This window comes from Rana temporaria, chromosome 13, assembly GCF_905171775.1.
Source record: "Rana temporaria chromosome 13, aRanTem1.1, whole genome shotgun sequence".
NCBI classification, from domain to species: domain Eukaryota; kingdom Metazoa; phylum Chordata; class Amphibia; order Anura; family Ranidae; genus Rana; species Rana temporaria.
The window spans coordinates 2,902,394-2,920,410 of record NC_053501.1 but is presented as its reverse complement, the minus strand read 5'-3'; the positions used below and the strand labels follow the sequence as shown (position 1 = coordinate 2,920,410).

Genomic DNA, 18,017 nt, shown 5'->3' with positions numbered 1-18,017 from the left:
TGAAGCCACAATGACATCACTCCCACACATACTCGTAGGAGCCTTCAGTTCCGGCACGAAGCTCGAAGATATCCCCCCACAAAGCCGGGGATCCTGCGAGGAATCCTGAAAGACCCAACAGGGATCCTGCAAAGAATCCTGGAAGACCCAACAGGGATCCTGCGAGGTATCCTGGAAGACCCAACAGGGATCCTGCGAGGAATCCTGGAAGACCCAACAGGGATCCTGCAAGGAATCCTGGAAGAGCCATCAGGGATCCTGCGAGGAATCCTGGAAGAGCCATCAGGGATCCTGCGAGGAATCCTGGAAGACCCAACAGGGATCCTGCGAGGAATCCTGGAAGACCCAACAGGGATCCTGCGAGGAATCCTGGAAGACCCAACAGGGATCCTGCGAGGAATTCTGGAAGACCCAACAGGGATCCTGCGAGGAATCCTGGAAGAGCCATCAGGGATCCTGCGAGGAATCCTGGAAGACCCAACAGGGATCCTGCGAGGAATTCTGGAAGACCCAACAGGGATCCTGCGAGGAATCCTGGAAGAGCCATCAGGGATCCTGCGAGGAATCCTGGAAGACCCAACAGGGATCCTGCGAGGAATTCTGGAAGACCCAACAGGGATCCTGCGAGGAATCCTGGAAGACCCATCAGGGATCCTGCGAGGAATCCTGGAAGACCCATAAGACGGCCTGGTAGGGTGAACACATTTCCAAACTACAATTCAGGGACACCCTCCCTTCACAGAAATCAGCTTGTGGTGTAACGAATCACAGCACAGTGATTGGACACAAAAGGCGTGATTTATGATTTATCCAATCAAAAGCAGGGGGCGGGGATTGTGCTCCTCCAGGCATTCCCGGCCAGGACAAGTACGGTCAGTGAGTAAAGGGTGATGTGGCGGGCTTTTTTGGGGGCATCAGATTGGCCCGGGAGGGGGGGGGTGTGGCTGTGTCAGTTTCATTCCGGGACACTGTATTGTCCTGGAATGAAGGTGCCCGGGACACGTGGTCACCCTACGGCCTGGGGGGCGCCAAGTGGATAATGCAAGACATCCAATGGTGGCCTCAATAAAGACAAACTGTTGATGTGAAAAATTTGAACAAGTGGTAAGAGAAGTAAAATATTTAAATTTCGGAACGCGCTGAGCTGACACGAGGGCGCTGGCGATGGGCGGCGTTGGTGGACAGAACCTGCATTTGATACATGAAAGTGATTGACCGTTGATGATCCCCCCCCCCCCCCAGAAAAGCACCATCCTGCTTCCTAGCGCCGCACTCTATCCTTCCAGCATAAACAAGTGGAGCTTCGTGACAGCTATCGCCATGGCGACCGAGCGCACGCTCCCTCACACGCTCCTCGCTCATTACCCGGGAAGAAGCTTCCTCTGCAGTTGCACCATCAGATCAGAAGCAGCTCCCCCCCCCACCTGTGGCCCACAAATTGCACGTCTCTCCGGCATTCCGGGCTTTTGGTTTTGTCCGGAGGCTGGAAATAATTGCATCTTGTTTAAAGGTCCTCACCCCGGGAACGGCCTGATTTATGGCGCGGTGTCCCGACAGGCCGCTCGCCGGGGTGGTGGATGGATGGGTAGCAGATGCAGCCCGCGGCATGGCAGCCAATGATCGGCACTATGGATATTGTGTGCTGCTGTACGGGGGCCACAATCCCCGGCGATCATTACACAGAGTCCTAGATTATTTCACATCCTTGGCTTACAAGGTTCTCCACATCTACATGAAGGCCAAGAGGTCCCGCAAAAGTCACACCGCGCTTGGGGGGCCAACCGCACAACACCCAACTTACACCCAAAAAACTCAAAAACTAAAACTTGTCGGCAGGTCGGGTCTATTGGTAGAAGGGACTTTATAGGTTTCCTGCCAGGAATTTCCTAATATCTGTACAGGGATTGTGGTGCATGCGCAGTATACAGTCCGGAGGTTATCGCGCCACGTGGGGGGTGACGGAATATAAGAGGAAGTTCTTGATGGTGGAGAGGGCCGGGAACCCTTCGTGGTCACAATTTTCTTTGATGGAATTGGCACCAGGTCACGGCTATTAGGATTGCCCCACAAGGGGATGGGGTCAGTTGTCACCCTCGGCCGGTTTGGTCAGACATTGGTCAGTTGTCACCCTCTGCCAGTTTGGTCAGACATTGGTCAGTTGTCACCCTCGGCCGGTTTGGTCAGACATTGGTCAGTTGTCACCCTCTGCCGGTTTGGTCAGACATTGGTCAGTTGTCACCCTCTGCCGGTTTGGTCAGACATTGGTCAGTTGTCACCCTCTGCCGGTTTGGTCAGACATTGGTCAGTTGCCACCCTTGGCCGGTTTGGTCAGACATTGGTCAGTTGTCACCCTTGGCCGGTTTGGTCAGACATTGGTCAGTTGTCACCCTTGGCCGGTTTGGTCAGACATTGGTCAGTTGTCACCCTCAGCCGGTTTGGTCAGACATTGGTCAGTTGTCACCCTCGGCCGGTTTGGTCAGACATTGGTCAGTTGTCACCCTCGGCCGGTTTGGTCAGACATTGGTCAGTTGTCACCCTCTGCCGGTTTGGTCAGACATTGGTCAGTTGTCACCCTCTGCCGGTTTAGTCAGACATTGGTCAGTTGTCACCCTCGGCCGGTTTGGTCAGACATTGGTCAGTTGTCACCCTCTGATGCCCAAAATGCAATAGCGCTGCTACACCGCCCTCATCACTCGGCATCCCTCCAATCATTATTTCTGGTGACCGGGTCATTCCGAGTCCTCCTGGGGGAGGGGAGATCTGTGAGCCCCCAAAACGCATCGGCCGTTTCATGTCTTCATGTTTTGGACTCTCGGCTCCTCTGTCTGGTGCTCTCATTACACTTTTCATACCAGGTTTATATTGTGGGGCCCCCGATAGGGAGATTTACCCTTTATTACCCTAATGTCCGGAGACCGAAAAAGATAGACAATCCACATGAGTTGTCACCAGAACCTGCAGTGTGGCCCCCAATTTGGCCCCCAATGTGGAATGGTGGGTCCCCACATCTGCCAGCTCCCACAGTGTGGCCCTCAATGTAGAATGCTGGATCCCCACATCTGCCAGCTCCCACAGTGTGGCCCCCAATGTGGAATAGTGGGTCCCCATATCTGCCAGCTCCCGCAGTGTGGCCCTCAATGTAGAATGCTGGGTCCCCACATCTGCCAGCTCCCACAGTGTGGCCCCCAATGTGGAATATTGGGTCCCCATATCTGCCAGCTCCCACAGTGTGGCCCCCAATGTGGAATGGTGGATCCCCATATCTGCCAGCTCCCGCAGTGTGGCCCCCAATGTGGAATGCTTGGTCCCCACATCGGCCAGCTCTCACAATGTGGCCCCCAATGTGGAATAGTGGATCCCCACATCTATGTGGCCCCCAATGTGGAATGGTGGATCCCCACATCTATGTGGCCCCCAATGTGGAATGATGGGGCCCCACATCGGCCAGCTCTCACAGAATGATCAGGAGCTGGAAAGACGCCCATGAAGTTGGCAAAGTCTACGATGGAATGAAGTCTCTGATCCGGAAGGTTCTCGTCATCTATTATTGAAGAACGCTCTGAATGTTTTATCACTTTTTATGGAGGAGGTGAGGCCTGAGGAATGCCAGAGAGATATTTCCTCCATACAAGTCCATGACAACCCTTCACCCGGCTTTATACAACTTTATACAACATGGAGCCCATAGTGGGGGGAGGGGCGGGAGGACGGGAATAGGGCCGGGTCCAAGCAAAGCCGATATCTGGGATATAAAAGCCACCAAGGAACGGAGTTTATCCATAAGAAGGAGGACTTAGTGTTAGATATACTGTATCTTCTCATGTGAGGAACACGCATGCTGAGTATTGTGTCCGTGTCCCCCCTCCAGGTGTTTATTACCCCCCACAGAGATCACAGGACTGGAGCCTGACCAGAAAGGCCTGTCCACTGCCAGCAAGCTGCAGAGATGTAGCCTTGGTCAGTTGTCTGTATGCAGGGGTCTCTCTGCAGAGGACTGACATGCCGAGACCTATAGTCCTCCAACCAGCAGGGAGCAGAAGTTCAGCTGATTGGAGAACTTGTAACTGAGCAGGGGGCATACCGGACCTCTGCAGAGAGACCACTGATTCCCCACAGAGAGTGAGGGTCCCACTCTGCTGCATGCAGACAGGGGACCGGAGTTCCTCCTCAGGCTGTGGCTGCTTTCTAAAGGAATATGAATGGTAAGACTTTGCACAGTACTAGAGCTGCACGATTAATCGCCAAGCATCGTTATCGCGATCTTTTTCCCGTTGCGATTTCTGACACAGGGTTTCACGATCTTTGACATGAAAAGAATTTCCTCTCTGCTCTCAGCCAAAAGTCAAAGTCTGGGCAGCCTGCCAAGTTTTGAAAACATTCTTGATCAGTGGAAAGTTAAGTCTAAACATTGTATCACATTGACTTTTACAGGTAAGGAATAAACTTCTGTATGTAAATTAGGAATGTTTAACCACTTAAACACCAATAGGAAGATTCAGTAAGAGTTAGGTCGGTGTATCAGTAGATAAGCCGGCCTAACTCAGAAACCAGGCCGACTTATGTTTAAGTGTATGCTCAAACAGAGATACGCTTAAACATATCTAAGATACGATGGCTTGCGCCGTCCTATCTTAGGTTGCAATATTGAGGCTGGCCGCTAGGTGGCGCTTCCATTGCGTTCGGCGTAGATTATGTAAATTAGTAGATATGCCGATTCACGAACGTACGCCCGACGCAATACATTTACACCGTTTCTGTAAGGCATTATCAGGCCTAAAGTTATTCCATCTAATAGATGGAATAGTAATGTTAAAGTATGGCCGCCGTTCCCGCGTCGAAATTCTAAATTTTTACATCGTTTGCGTAAGTCATCCATGAATAGGGATTTACGTTGTTTACATCCACGTCGAAATCAATAGGCCCATACGGCGTACTTAGCCGCAATGCACACTGGGAAAAGTAGGCGCCCGGCGCATGCGCAGTTGAAAAAAACGTCAATCACGTTGGGTCAAGCCTCATTACCATTAAACACGCCCCCTCAGACAAATTTGAATTAGGCGCCCTTACGCCTGCCCGCTTTTGGCTACGCCGCCGTAACTTAGCAGGCAAGTACTTTGAGAATCACGTACTTGCCTCGCTAACTTACGGCGGCGTAGCCTAAACACGCTAAGCTATGCCGCCGCAAGTTTACACCATTCTCTCTGAATCTACCTACAAACCTTTTTCTGACAGCTCTTTTCAAGTTAAAATCATTATTTTTTTTGCTAAAAAATTACTTACCCCCCAAACATTATATCATTTTTTAGTAGAGACCCTAGAGAATAAAATGGCGGTTGCTGCAATATTTTATGTTGCACTGTATTTGCGCAGCTGTCTTTTTAAATGCAATTTTTTGGGAAAAAATTACTTTAATGAATTTAAAAAAAAAACTAGCCTGTAAAGTTAGCCCATTTTTTTTTTTTTTTTTTTGTATAAATGTAAAAGATTTTACGCCGTGAGAATCGTGATCTTCATTCTAAGCAAAAAAATCGTGATTCTCATTTTGGCCAAAATCGTGCAGCTCTATTGCACACCTTTTGTTCTAAAGGACCTGGAATGGATGGATGGAAGGATGACCTAGAATAGGATGGATAGAAGGATAACCTGGAATGGATGGATGGAAGGATGACCTGGAATGGATGGATGGAAGGAAGGAAGGAAGGAAGGAAGGAAGGAAGGAAGGAAGGAAAGATGACCTGGAATGGATGGATGGAAGGATGACCTGGAATGGATGGATGGAAGGATGACCTGGAATGGATGGATGGATGGAAGGAAGGAAGGAAGGATGACCTATAATGGATGGATGCAAGGATGACCTGGAATGGATGGATGACATGGAATGGATGGATGGAAGGATGACCTGGAATGGATGGATGGAAGGAAGGATGACCTGGAATGGATGGATGGAAGGATGACCTGGAATGGATGGATGGAAGGATGACCTGGAATGGATGGATGGAAGGATGACCTGGAATGGATGGATGGAAGGATGACCTGGAATGGATGGATAGAAGGATGACCTGGAATGCATGGATGAATGTAAGGACGACCTGGAATAGATGGATGGATGGAAGGATGACTTGGAATGGATGGATGGAAGGAAGGAAGGATGACCTGGAATGAATGGAAGGAAGGATGACCTGGAATGGATGGATGGAAGGATGACCTGGAATGGATGGATGGAAGGATGACCTGGAATGGATGGATGGATGGAAGGAAGGAAGGAAGGATGACCTATAATGGATGGATGCAAGGATGACCTGGAATGGATGGATGACATGGAATGGATGGATGGAAGGATGACCTGGAATGGATGGATGGAAGGAAGGATGACCTGGAATGGATGGATGGAAGGATGACCTGGAATGGATGGATGGAAGGATGACCTGGAATGGATGGATGGAAGGATGACCTGGAATGGATGGACGGAAGGATGACCTGGAATGGATGGATGGAAGGATGACCTGGAATGGATGGATAGAAGGATGACCTGGAATGCATGGATGAATGTAAGGACGACCTGGAATAGATGGATGGATGGAAGGATGACTTGGAATGGATGGATGGAAGGAAGGAAGGATGACCTGGAATGAATGGAAGGAAGGATGACCTGGAATGGATGGATGGAAGGATGACCTGGAATGGATGGATGGACGGAAGGATGACTTGGAATGGATGGAAGGAAGGAAGGATGACCTGGAATGGATGGATGGATGGAAGGATGACTTGGAATGGATGGATGGATGGATGGATGACATGGAATGGATGGATGGAAGGATGACCTGGAATGGATGGATGGAAGGAAGGATGACCTGGAATGGATGGATGGAAGGATGACCTGGAATGGATGGATGGAAGGATGACCTGGAATGGATGGATGGATGGAAGGATGACTTGGAATGGATGGATGGAAGGAAGGAAGGATGACCTGGAATGAATGGAAGGAAGGATGACCTGGAATGGATGGATGGAAGGATGACCTGGAATGGATGGATGGACGGAAGGATGACTTGGAATGGATGGAAGGAAGGAAGGATGACCTGGAATGGATGGATGGATGGAAGGATGACTTGGAATGGATGGATGGATGACATGGAATGGATGGATGGAAGGATGACCTGGAATGGATGGATGGAAGGAAGGATGACCTGGAATGGATGGATGGAAGGATGACCTGGAATGGATGGATGGAAGGATGACCTGGAATGGATGGATGGAAGGATGACCTGGAATGGATGGATGGAAGGATGACCTGGAATGGATGGATGGAAGGATGACCTGGAATGGATGGATAGAAGGATGACCTGGAATGCATGGATGAATGTAAGGACGACCTGGAATAGATGGATGGATGGAAGGATGACTTGGAATGGATGGATGGAAGGAAGGAAGGATGACCTGGAATGAATGGAAGGAAGGATGACCTGGAATGGATGGATGGAAGGATGACCTGGAATGGATGGATGGACGGAAGGATGACTTGGAATGGATGGAAGGAAGGAAGGATGACCTGGAATGGATGGATGGATGGAAGGATGACTTGGAATGGATGGAAGGAAGGATGGCCTGGAATGGATGGAAGGAAGGATGGCCTGGAATGGATGGATGGATGGAAGGATGGCCTGGAATGGATGGATGGATGGAAGGATGACCTGGAATGGATGGAAGGATGGAAGGATGGCCTGCAATGTAGTTATTTGATTTATACTGAACACTTAGTTGGACTTTCAACTCGTCTCATGAAAGTGAAAAAAGTTGAGTTTCTACGAACCCTTCAGACCTTCTATCCATGGCGGTCCAGGAATGGAAGGTGGGTCAGAACACAAGGAGACATAAGAAACGGATGTACAAGAGCCCCGCCCACCAATGTGCAGACTGGGCGTGGCCTGTACATGGACCGGATACCAGCAGAGACGTTCCGGGACACCCCAATAAAGATGGAGCCGGAATCAAGCCGAATCTTTCTTCTATTCTTATGCTTTAGATTTGCCTAATCACAGCCCTCTAACCTAATTACCCAACTACTAACTAATTACCCAACTATATACAACTTCCAGTACTTACCCAATTATTACCAAAATATTACCCCAAAATTATCCAATCGTCGCTCATTACCTAATTATTGCATCTTTGCCGATTTTGCCGATAGTCTACTGTTATAGCTCAAAGAGTTTTTTTTTTAGTTTTATATTCTTTATTCGTTTTCTTCTTCATATAAAAAACAGATTACATCCATATAAAAACCTTATTATTATAATTTCTCATATAACATAATCCTTTCAATATCATACATTTTTTTTGATTTCTTCCCCTCCCCCCCCTCCCTCCCTCTTCTCTCCTATCAGGGTCAATTGGTTTTCCTTTCATATGGGGTATCCCATTTTTTCCAACCAAGGGTTCCACATTTCACCGAATTCCCTGATGTTCCTTCTCTTAAAGCGGAGTTCCGGCCACAATTTCACTTTCTAAATATAAATTCCCCTGTAATACACAAGCTTAATGTATTCTAGTAAAGTTAGTCTGTAAACTAAGGTCCGTTTTGTTAGGTTGTTACAGCATTTAGACACTTTATAAAATAGAAATTGACTGGGGCCATCTTAAGTGTGGGAATCATGAAGCCAGACTGTATGACTTCCTGGATTTCAGCCTTGCAGATCTCGCACATGCTCAGTGCTGCACAAGCAGTGTCAGATCAGGTTTCAGTACCTGTGCTGTCCAAGTCACATGATTCTTTGAGACTGGAGAGTGCACAGACTCCTGGAAAGTTACACCCACTACATTCCCAGGAGTCTGTGCGGTGTAGGTTAGGAAGCATTAAGCACCTAGGTGCAGGAAGTGGGAAGATTAACTATTCTGCCTAGCAACAACACTTTGAAGGCATCTAAAAAAAAAAAAAAAAATTGTAAAGGACTAATGACATTTTTTTAAAACTACTGATGTAATGTTATATTTATGGGTGGAACTCCACTTTAATATATACTACCTTCTCCTTCCATATTGTTTCGGTTCCTACATTGATCCACTCTCTTACTGATGGGGGATTCTCTGCTTGCCACCTTTGGGCAATCAGTTTTCTTGCTTGGAAGAGGCACCTTGGCACTGCTTTTATTGTACTGGCTACTCGGCTAATTTCTTCCCCCAATCCCAAAATACACGTTCTGGGGTCCATCTCCAACTTCGTTTTATATGTCTTGTGTATAACATTGAGGATCCCTTGCCAGTACCTAAACAATTATGGGCACCTCCATAACATATGTATCAGGTCCCCCCCGTGTCCTGGCATCTGGGGCATCTCGCGTCTACTCTCCACCCGAAGCAAAATAATCTTTTTGGTGTGTAATACGTCCCGTGTATCATCTTCAGGAATGAAAACTTATGTGCGGGCGAGATTGTCACCATGTGTCCTCTCTCCCATCTCTTCCTCCATTGTCTATCTGATATGGTCCCCAGATCTTCCTCCCATTTCTCTCTACTTTTGAGCTGTTCTGGGCCCTCAATGCTTCCCTCACATAAACATGGATAGATTTCCGAGATATACCCCCTCATCTCACTACTACCACCCATTTTTTGTGTGATAAGGGTCCTATCCCACGTTGGTCCTACTCTATCAAACGCAAAGAGTTTTTAATATATATATAGACATGACGGGTCCTCCCGGTAATTCAGATTAAAGGGGTCATGTTGGGGATGATGTAGGTCTTTGTTGTAGGGGTCATGTTGGAGATGATGTAGGTCTGTGTTGAAGGGGTCATGTTGGGGATGATGTAGGTCTGTGTTGAAGGGGTCATGTTGGGGATGATGTAGGCCTGTGTTGAAGGGGTCATGTTGGGGATGATGTAGGTCTGTGTTGAAGGGGTCATGTTGGGGATGATGTAGGTCTGTGTTGAAGGGGTCATGTTGGGGATGATGTAGGCCTGTGTTGAAGGGGTCATGTTGGGGATGATGTAGGTCCTTGTTGAAGGGGTCATGTTGGAGATGATGTAGGTCCTTGTTGAAGGGGTCATGTTGGAGATAATGTCGGTCTGTGTTGAAGGGATCATGTTGGGGATGATGTAGGTCTGTGTTAAAGGGGTCATGTTGGAGATGATGTAGGTCCTTGTTGAAGGGGTCATGTTGGAGATGATGTAGGTCCTTCTTGAAGGGGTCATGTTGGAGATGATGTAGGTCCTTGTTGAAGGGGTCATGTTGGAGATGATGTAGGTCCTTGTTGTAGGGGTCATGTTGGAGATGATGTAGGTCCTTGTTGAAGGGGTCATGTTGGGGATGATGTAGGTCTGTGTTGAAGGGGTCATGTTGGGGATGATGTAGGTCCTTGTTGAAAGGGTCATGTTTGGGATGATGTAGGTCTGTGTTGAAGGGGTCATGTTGGAGATGATGTAGGTCCTTGTTGAAGGGTTCATGGTGGGGATGATGTAGGTCCTTGTTGTAGGGGTCATGTTGGGGATGATGTAGGTCTGTGTTGAAGGGGTCATGTTGGGGTTGATGTAGGTCTGTGTTGAAGGGGTCATGTTGGGGTTGATGTAGGTCTGTGTTGAAGGGGTCATGTTGGGGTTGATGTAGGTCTGTGTTGAAGGGGTCATGTTGGGGATGATGTAGGTCTGTGTTGAAGGGGTCATGTTGGGGATGATGTAGGTCTGTGTTAAAGGGGTCATGTTGGGGATGATGTAGGTCTGTGTTGAAGGGGTCATGTTGGGGATGATGTAGGTCTGTGTTGAAGGGGTCATGTTGGTGGATGATGTAGGTCTGTGTTGAAGGGGTCATGTTGGGGATGATGTAGGTCTGTGTTGAAGGGGTCATGTTGGGGATGATGTAGGTCCTTGTTGAAGGGGTCATGTTGGGGATGATGTAGGTCTGTGTTGAAGGGGTCATGTTGGGGATGATGTAGGTCTGTGTTGAAGGGGTCATGTTGGGGATGATGTAGGTCCTTGTTGAAGGGGTCATGTTGGGGATGATGTAGGTCCTTGTTGTAGGGGTCATGTTGGGGATGATGTAGGCCCTTGTTGAAGGGGTCATGTTGGGGATGATGTAGGTCTGTGTTGAAGGGGTCATGTTGGAGATGATGTAGGTCTGTGTTGAAGGGGTCATGTTGGGGATGATGTAGGTCTGTGTTGAAGGGGTCATGTTGGGGATGATGTAGGTCTGTGTTGAAGGGGTCGTGTGGGGGATGATGTAGGTCTGTGTTGAAGGGGTCATGTTGGAGATGATGTAGGTCTGTGTTGAAGGGGTCATGTTGGGGATGATGTAGGTCCTTGTTGAAGGGGTCATGTTGGAGATGATGTAGGTCCTTGTTGAAGGGGTCATGTTGGCGATGATGTAGGTCCTTGTTGAAGGGGTCATGGTGGGGATGATGTAGGTCTGTGTTGAAGGGGTCATGTTGGGGATGATGTAGGTCTGTGTTGAAGGGGTCATGTTGGGGATGATGTAGGTCTGTGTTGAAGGGGTCATGTTGGGGATGATGTAGGTCCTTGTTGAAGGGGTCATGTTGGGGATGATGTAGGTCTGTGTTGAAGGGGTCATGTTGGGAGGGATGTAGGTCTGTGTTGAAGGGGTCATGTTGGGGATGATGTAGGTCCTTGTTGAAGGGGCCATGTTGGAGATGATGTAGGTCTGTTTTGAAGGGGTCATGTTGGGGATGATGTCGGCCTTTGTTGAAGGGGTCATGTTGGGGATGATGTAGGTCTGTGTTGAAGGGGTCATGTTGGTGGATGATGTAGGTCTGTGTTGAAGGGGTCATGTTGGGGATGATGTAGGCCTGTGTTGAAGGGGTCATGTTGGGGATGATGTAGGTCTGTGTTGAAGGGGTCATGTTGGGGATGGTGTAGGTCTGTGTTGAAGGGGTCATGTTGGGGATGATGTAGGTCTGTGTTGTAGGGGTCATGTTGGGGATGATGTAGGCCTGTGTTGAAGGGGTCATGGTGGGGATGATGTAGGTCTGTGTTGAAGGGGTCATGTTGGAGATAATGTAGGTCCTTGTTGAAGGGGTCATGTTGGAGATAATGTCGGTCTGTGTTGAAGGGATCATGTTGGGGATGATGTAGGTCTGTGTTGAAGGGGTCATGTTGGAGATGATGTAGGTCCTTGTTGTAGGGGTCATGTTGGAGATGATGTAGGTCCTTGTTGTAGGGGTCATGTTGGGGATGATGTAGGTCTGTGTTGAAGGGGTCATGTTGGGGATGACGTAGGTCTGTGTTGAAGGGGTCATGTTGGGGATGATGTAGGTCTGTGTTGAAGGGGTCATGTTGGAGATGATGTAGGTCTGTGTTGAAGGGGTCATGTTGGGGATGATGTAGGTCTGTGTTGAAGGGGTCATGTTGGAGATGATGTAGGTCTGTGTTGAAGGGGTCATGTTGGGGATGATGTAGGTCTGTGTTGAAGGGGTCATGTTGGAGATGATGTCGGTCTGTGTTGAAGGGGTCATGTTGGGGATGATGTAGGCCTGTGTTGAAGGGGTCATGTTGAGGATGATGTAGGTCTGTGTTGAAGGGGTCATGTTGGGGATGATGTAGGTCTATGTTGAAGGGGTCATGTTGGGGATGATGTAGGTCTGTGTTGAAGGGGTCATGTTGGAGATGATGTAGGTCTGTGTTGAAGGGGTCATGTTGGGGATGATGTAGGTCTGTGTTGAAGGGGTCATGTTGGGGATGATGTAGGTCTGTGTTGAAGGGGTCATGTTGGGGATGATGTAGGTCCTTGTTGAAGGGGTCATGTTGGGGATGATGTAGGTCTGTGTTGAAGGGGTCATGTTGGGGATGATGTAGGTCCTTGTTGAAAGGGTCATGTTTGGGATGATGTAGGTCTGTGTTGAAGGGTTCATGGTGGGGATGATGTAGGTCTGTGTTGAAGGGGTCATGTTGGGGATGATGTAGGTCCTTGTTGTAGGGGTCATGTTGGGGATGATGTAGGTCCTTGTTGTAGGGGTCATGTTGGGGATGATGTAGGTCTGTGTTGAAGGGGTCATGTTGGGGTTGATATAGGTCTGTGTTGAAGGGGTCATGTTGGGGATGATGTAGGTCTGTGTTGAAGGGGTCATGTTGGGGTTGATGTAGGTCTGTGTTGAAGGGGTCATGTTTGGGATGATGTAGGTCTGTGTTGAAGGGGTCATGTTGGAGATGATGTAGGTCTGTGTTGAAGGGGTCATGTTGGGGATGATGTAGGTCTGTGTTGAAGGGGTCATGTTGGGGATGATGTAGGTCTGTGTTGAAGGGGTCGTGTTGGGGATGATGTAGGTCTGTGTTGAAGGGGTCATGTTGGAGATGATGTAGGTCTGTGTTGAAGGGGTCATGTTGGGGATGATGTAGGTCCTTGTTGAAGGGGTCATGTTGGAGATGATGTAGGTCCTTGTTGAAGGGGTCATGTTGGGGATGATGTAGGTCCTTGTAGAAGGGGTCATGGTGGGGATGATGTAGGTCTGTGTTGAAGGGGTCATGTTGGGGATGATGTAGGTCCTTGTTGTAGGGGTCATGTTGGGGATGATGTAGGTCTGTGTTGAAGGGGTCATGTTGGGGTTGATGTAGGTCTGTGTTGAAGGGGTCATGTTGGGGATGATGTAGGTCATTGTTGAAGGGGTCTTGTTGAGGATGATGTAGGTCCTTGTTGAAAGGGTCATGTTTGGGATGATGTAGGTCTGTGTTGAAGGGGTCATGTTGGAGATGATGTAGGTCTATGTTGAAGGGGTCATGTTGAGGATGATGTAGGTCTTTGTTGAAGGGGTCATGTTGGGGATGATGTAGGCCTGTGTTGAAGGGGTCATGTTGGAGATGATGTAGGCCTGTGTTTAAGGGGGTCATGGTGGAGATGATGTAGGTCTTTGTTGAAGGGGTCATGTTGGGGATGATGTAGGTCTGTGTTGTAGGGGTCATGTTGGGGATGATGTAGGTCCTTGTTGAAGGGGTCATGTTGGGGATGATGTAGGTCTGTGTTGAAGGGGTCATGTTGGGGATGATGTAGGTCTGTGTTGAAGGGGTCATGTTGGGGATGATATAGGTCTGTGTTGAAGGGGTCATGTTGGGAATGATGTAGGTCTGTGTTGAAGGGGTCATGTTGGGGATGATGTAGGTCTGTGTTGTAGGGGTCATGTTGGAGATGATGTAGGTCTGTGTTGAAGGGGTCATGTTGGGGATGATGTAGGTCTGTGTTGAAGGGGTCATTTTGGGGTTGATGTAGGTCTTTGTTGAAGGGGTCATGTTGAGGATGATGTAGGCCTGTGTTGTAGGGGTCATGTTGGGGATGATGTAGGTCTGTGTTGAAGGGGTCATGTTGGGGATGATGTAGGTCCTTGTTGAAGGGGTCATGTTGGAGATGATGTAGGTCCTTGTTGAAGGGGTCATGTTGGGGCTGATGTAGGTCTGTGTTGAAGGGGTCATGTTGGAGATGATGTAGGTCTGTGTTGAAGGGGTCATGTTGGGGATGATGTAGGTCTGTGTTGAAGGGGTCATGTTGGGGATGATGTAGGTCTGTGTTGAAGGGGTCATGTTGGAGATGATGTAGGCCTGTGTTGAAGGGGTCATGTTGGGGATGATGTAGGTCCTTGTTGAAGGGGTCATGTTGGGGATGATGTAGGTCCTTGTTGAAGGGGTCATGTTAGGGATGATGTAGGTCTTTGTTGAAGGGGTCATGTTGGGGATGATGTAGGTCTGTGTTGAAGGGGTCATGTTGGGGATGATGTAGGTCTGTGTTGAAGGAGTCATGTTGGGGATGATGTAGGTCTGTGTTGAAGGGGTCATGTTGGAGATGATGTAGGCCTGTGTTGAAGGGGTCATGTTGGGGATGATGTAGGTCCTTGTTGAAGGGGTCATGTTAGGGATGATGTAGGTCTTTGTTGAAGGGGTCATGTTGGGGATGATGTAGGTCTGTGTTGAAGGGGTCATGTTGGGGATGATGTAGGTCTGTGTTGAAGGGGTCATGTTGAGGATGATGTAGGTCTGTGTTGAAGGGGTCATGGTGAGGATGATGTAGGTCTGTGTTGAAGGGGTCATGTTGGGGATGATGTAGGTCCTTGTTGAAGGGGTCATGTTGGGGATGATGTAGGTCTGTGTTGAAGGGGTCATGTTGGGGATGATGTAGGTCTGTGTTGAAGGGGTCATGTTGGGGATGATGTAGGTCTGTGTTGAAGGGGTCATGTTGGGGATGATGTAGGTCTGTGTTGAAGGGGTCATGTTGGGGATGATGTAGGCCTGTGTTGAAGGGGTCATGTTGGGGATGATGTAGGCCTGTGTTGAAGGGGTCATGTTGGGGATGATGTAGGCCTGTGTTGTAGGGGTCATGTTGGGGATGATGTAGGTCTGTGTTGAAGGGATCATGTTGGAGATGATGTAGGTTCTTGTTGAAGGGGTCATGTTGGAGATGATGTAGGTCTGTGTTGAAGGGGTCATGTTGGAGATGATGTAGGTCTGTGTTGAAGGGGTCATGTCGGGGATGATGTAGGTCTGTGTTGAAGGGGTCATGTTGGGGATGATGTAGGCCTGTGTTGAAGGGGTCATGTTGGGGATGATGTAGGTCCTTGTTGAAGGGGTCATGTTGGGGATGATGTAGGTCCTTGTTGAAGGGGTCATGTTGGGGATGATGTAGGTCTGTGTTGAAGGGGTCATGTTGGGGATGATGTAGGTCTGTGTTGAAGGGGTCTTGTTGGGGATGATGTAGGTCTGTGTTGAAGGGGTCATGTTGGGGATGATGTAGGTCTGTGTTGAAGGGGTCATGTTGAGGATGATGTAGGCCTGTGTTGAGGGGGTCATTTTGGGGATGATGTAGGTCTGTGTTGAAGGTGTCATGTTGAGGATGATGTAGGTCCTTGTTGAAGGGGTCATGGTGGGGATGATGTAGGCCTGTGTTGAAGGGGTCATGGTGGGGATGATGTAGGTCCTTGTTGTAGGGGTCATGTTGGGGATGATGTAGGTCTGTGTTGAAGGGGTCATGTTGAGGATGATGTAGGCCTGTTTTGTAGGGGTCATGTTGGGGATAATGTAGGTCCGTGTTGAAGGGGTCATGTTGGGAATGATGTAGGTCCTTGTTGTAGGGGTCATGTTGGGGATGATGTAGGTCTGTGTTGTAGGGGTCATGTTGGGGATAATGTAGGTCCGTGTTGAAGGGGTCATGTTGGGGATGATGTAGGTCTGTGTTGAAGGGGTCATGTTGGAGATGATGTAGGTCTGTGTTGAAGGGGTCATGTTGGGGATGATGTAGGTCTGTGTTGAAGGGGTCATGTTGGAGATGATGTAGGTCCTTGTTGAAGGGGTCATGTTGGAGATGATGTAGGTCCTTGTTGAAGGGGTCATGTTGGAGATGATGTAGGTCTGTGTTGAAGGGGTCATGTTGGAGATGATGGAGGTCTGTGTTGAAGGGGTCATGTTGGAGATGATGTAGGTCTGTGTTGAAGGGGTCATGTTGGAGATGATGGAGGTCTGTGTTGAAGGGGTCATGGCGGGGTTGATGTAGGTCTTTGTTGAAGGGGTCATGTTGGAGATGATGTAGGTCTGTGTTGAGGGGGTCATGTTGGGGATGTGCAGCAGCTTGTCTAAGTACCTGAACCTCCTTCCTTACAATCCTCAACACAGCAGCAATCAGACCGGGAGAGGGAGGGGCAGCAGTAGCAGCCAATCAGGTTCTTCTACACTGCAGAGCGCTGACCATCAAACACAGGGCGCTTCCTTTGATGCAGTGTGCGGCTGCTGCTCCTCAGCTGTCCAATCAAAATCTGGGGGCGTGTCCTAGACCAGGCTTGTATCCCTGAACTCCAGTTAGGTCTGCAGAAGGTCCTGGCTGTGTAGTGCTGGCAGGGGTGCCCGGGTCACAAGATTTTCTGAAGAGGATACAAGTCCTCTGGCAGAACATGTCTGTGTCTACAGATAGTAAACATGTATGTAGCAGTTTGTTTCGGAGTTCAGCTTTAAGTTATCACTCACCACGAAGGGGGTCAGACCTTCAGCACATCAATAATGATCTAAAGCCCATTATAACATTTATTAAAACACACCAATAAATTCAGGGGGCATCCATGCTGATAAACCACCCGCAGCGCCCCCATGTTCCCGGATACACTGCGCTGGGAGTTTTTCGTATCGAATACAACAATTCCTCTGGTTTTCCTCAGCAATGGCGGCATGAGATAAGGAGAAAACATTTCCGTGTTGTTCCCTCGCGGTGACCCCGCTTTGGCATTGTGACACAATTGCTTCCTTTTTCAGTAAAGTGACGACAAGAGCGGCGCCAACGCAACCAAGAGCTAGAAACAAACGCAGTAACCCATAGCAACTGGCCACCAATCAGAGCCAACTGATCTGAAACGTGATTGGTCGCCATGGGGTTCTGCATTTTGCATACTGCTGCACCCCGGGGTCACCGGTCTCCGCGTCCTGCACCCTGGGGGTCACCGGTCTCCGCGTCCTGCACCCCGGGGTCACCGGTCCCTGCACCCTGGGGTCACCGGTCCCTGCACCCTGGGGGTCACCGGTCCCCATGTCCTGCACCCCGGTGCCACCTGTCCTTGCGTCCTGCCCCAGTGTCACAGGTCCCTGCACCCCAGGGGTCACCAGTCCCCACGTCCTGCACCCCAGGGGTCACCAGTCCCCACGTCCTGCACCCCGGTGTCACCTGTCTCTGCGTTCTGCACCCCGGTGTCACCTGTCCCTGTATCCTGCACCCCGATGTCAGCGGTCCCTGCGTCCCGCACCCCTGTGTCACCGGTCCCTGCGTCCCGCACCCCTGTGTCACCGGTCCCACACCCCTGTGTCACCTGTTCCTGCGTCCTGCACCCCGGTGTCACCGGTCCCTGCGTCCCGCACCCCTGTGTCACCGGTCCCACACCCCTGTGTCACCTGTTCCTGCGTCCTGCACCCCGGTGTCACCGGTCCCTGCGTCCCGCACCCCTGTGTCACCGGTCCCACACCCCTGTGTCACCTGTTCCTGCGTCCTGCACCCCGGTGTCACCTGTTCCTGCGTCCTGCACCCCGGGGGTCATCGGTCCCCACGTCCCGCACCCCTGT

At 49.6% G+C, this 18,017-nt stretch overlaps 1 protein-coding gene across 1 annotated transcript in view; it reads right to left on the bottom strand.

Moving 5' to 3' along the window:
- BEGAIN (brain enriched guanylate kinase associated) overlaps window positions 1-18,017 on the bottom strand; it is a 91,617-nt gene that overhangs the window by 72,485 nt on the left and 1,115 nt on the right. The window lies entirely within an intron of this gene.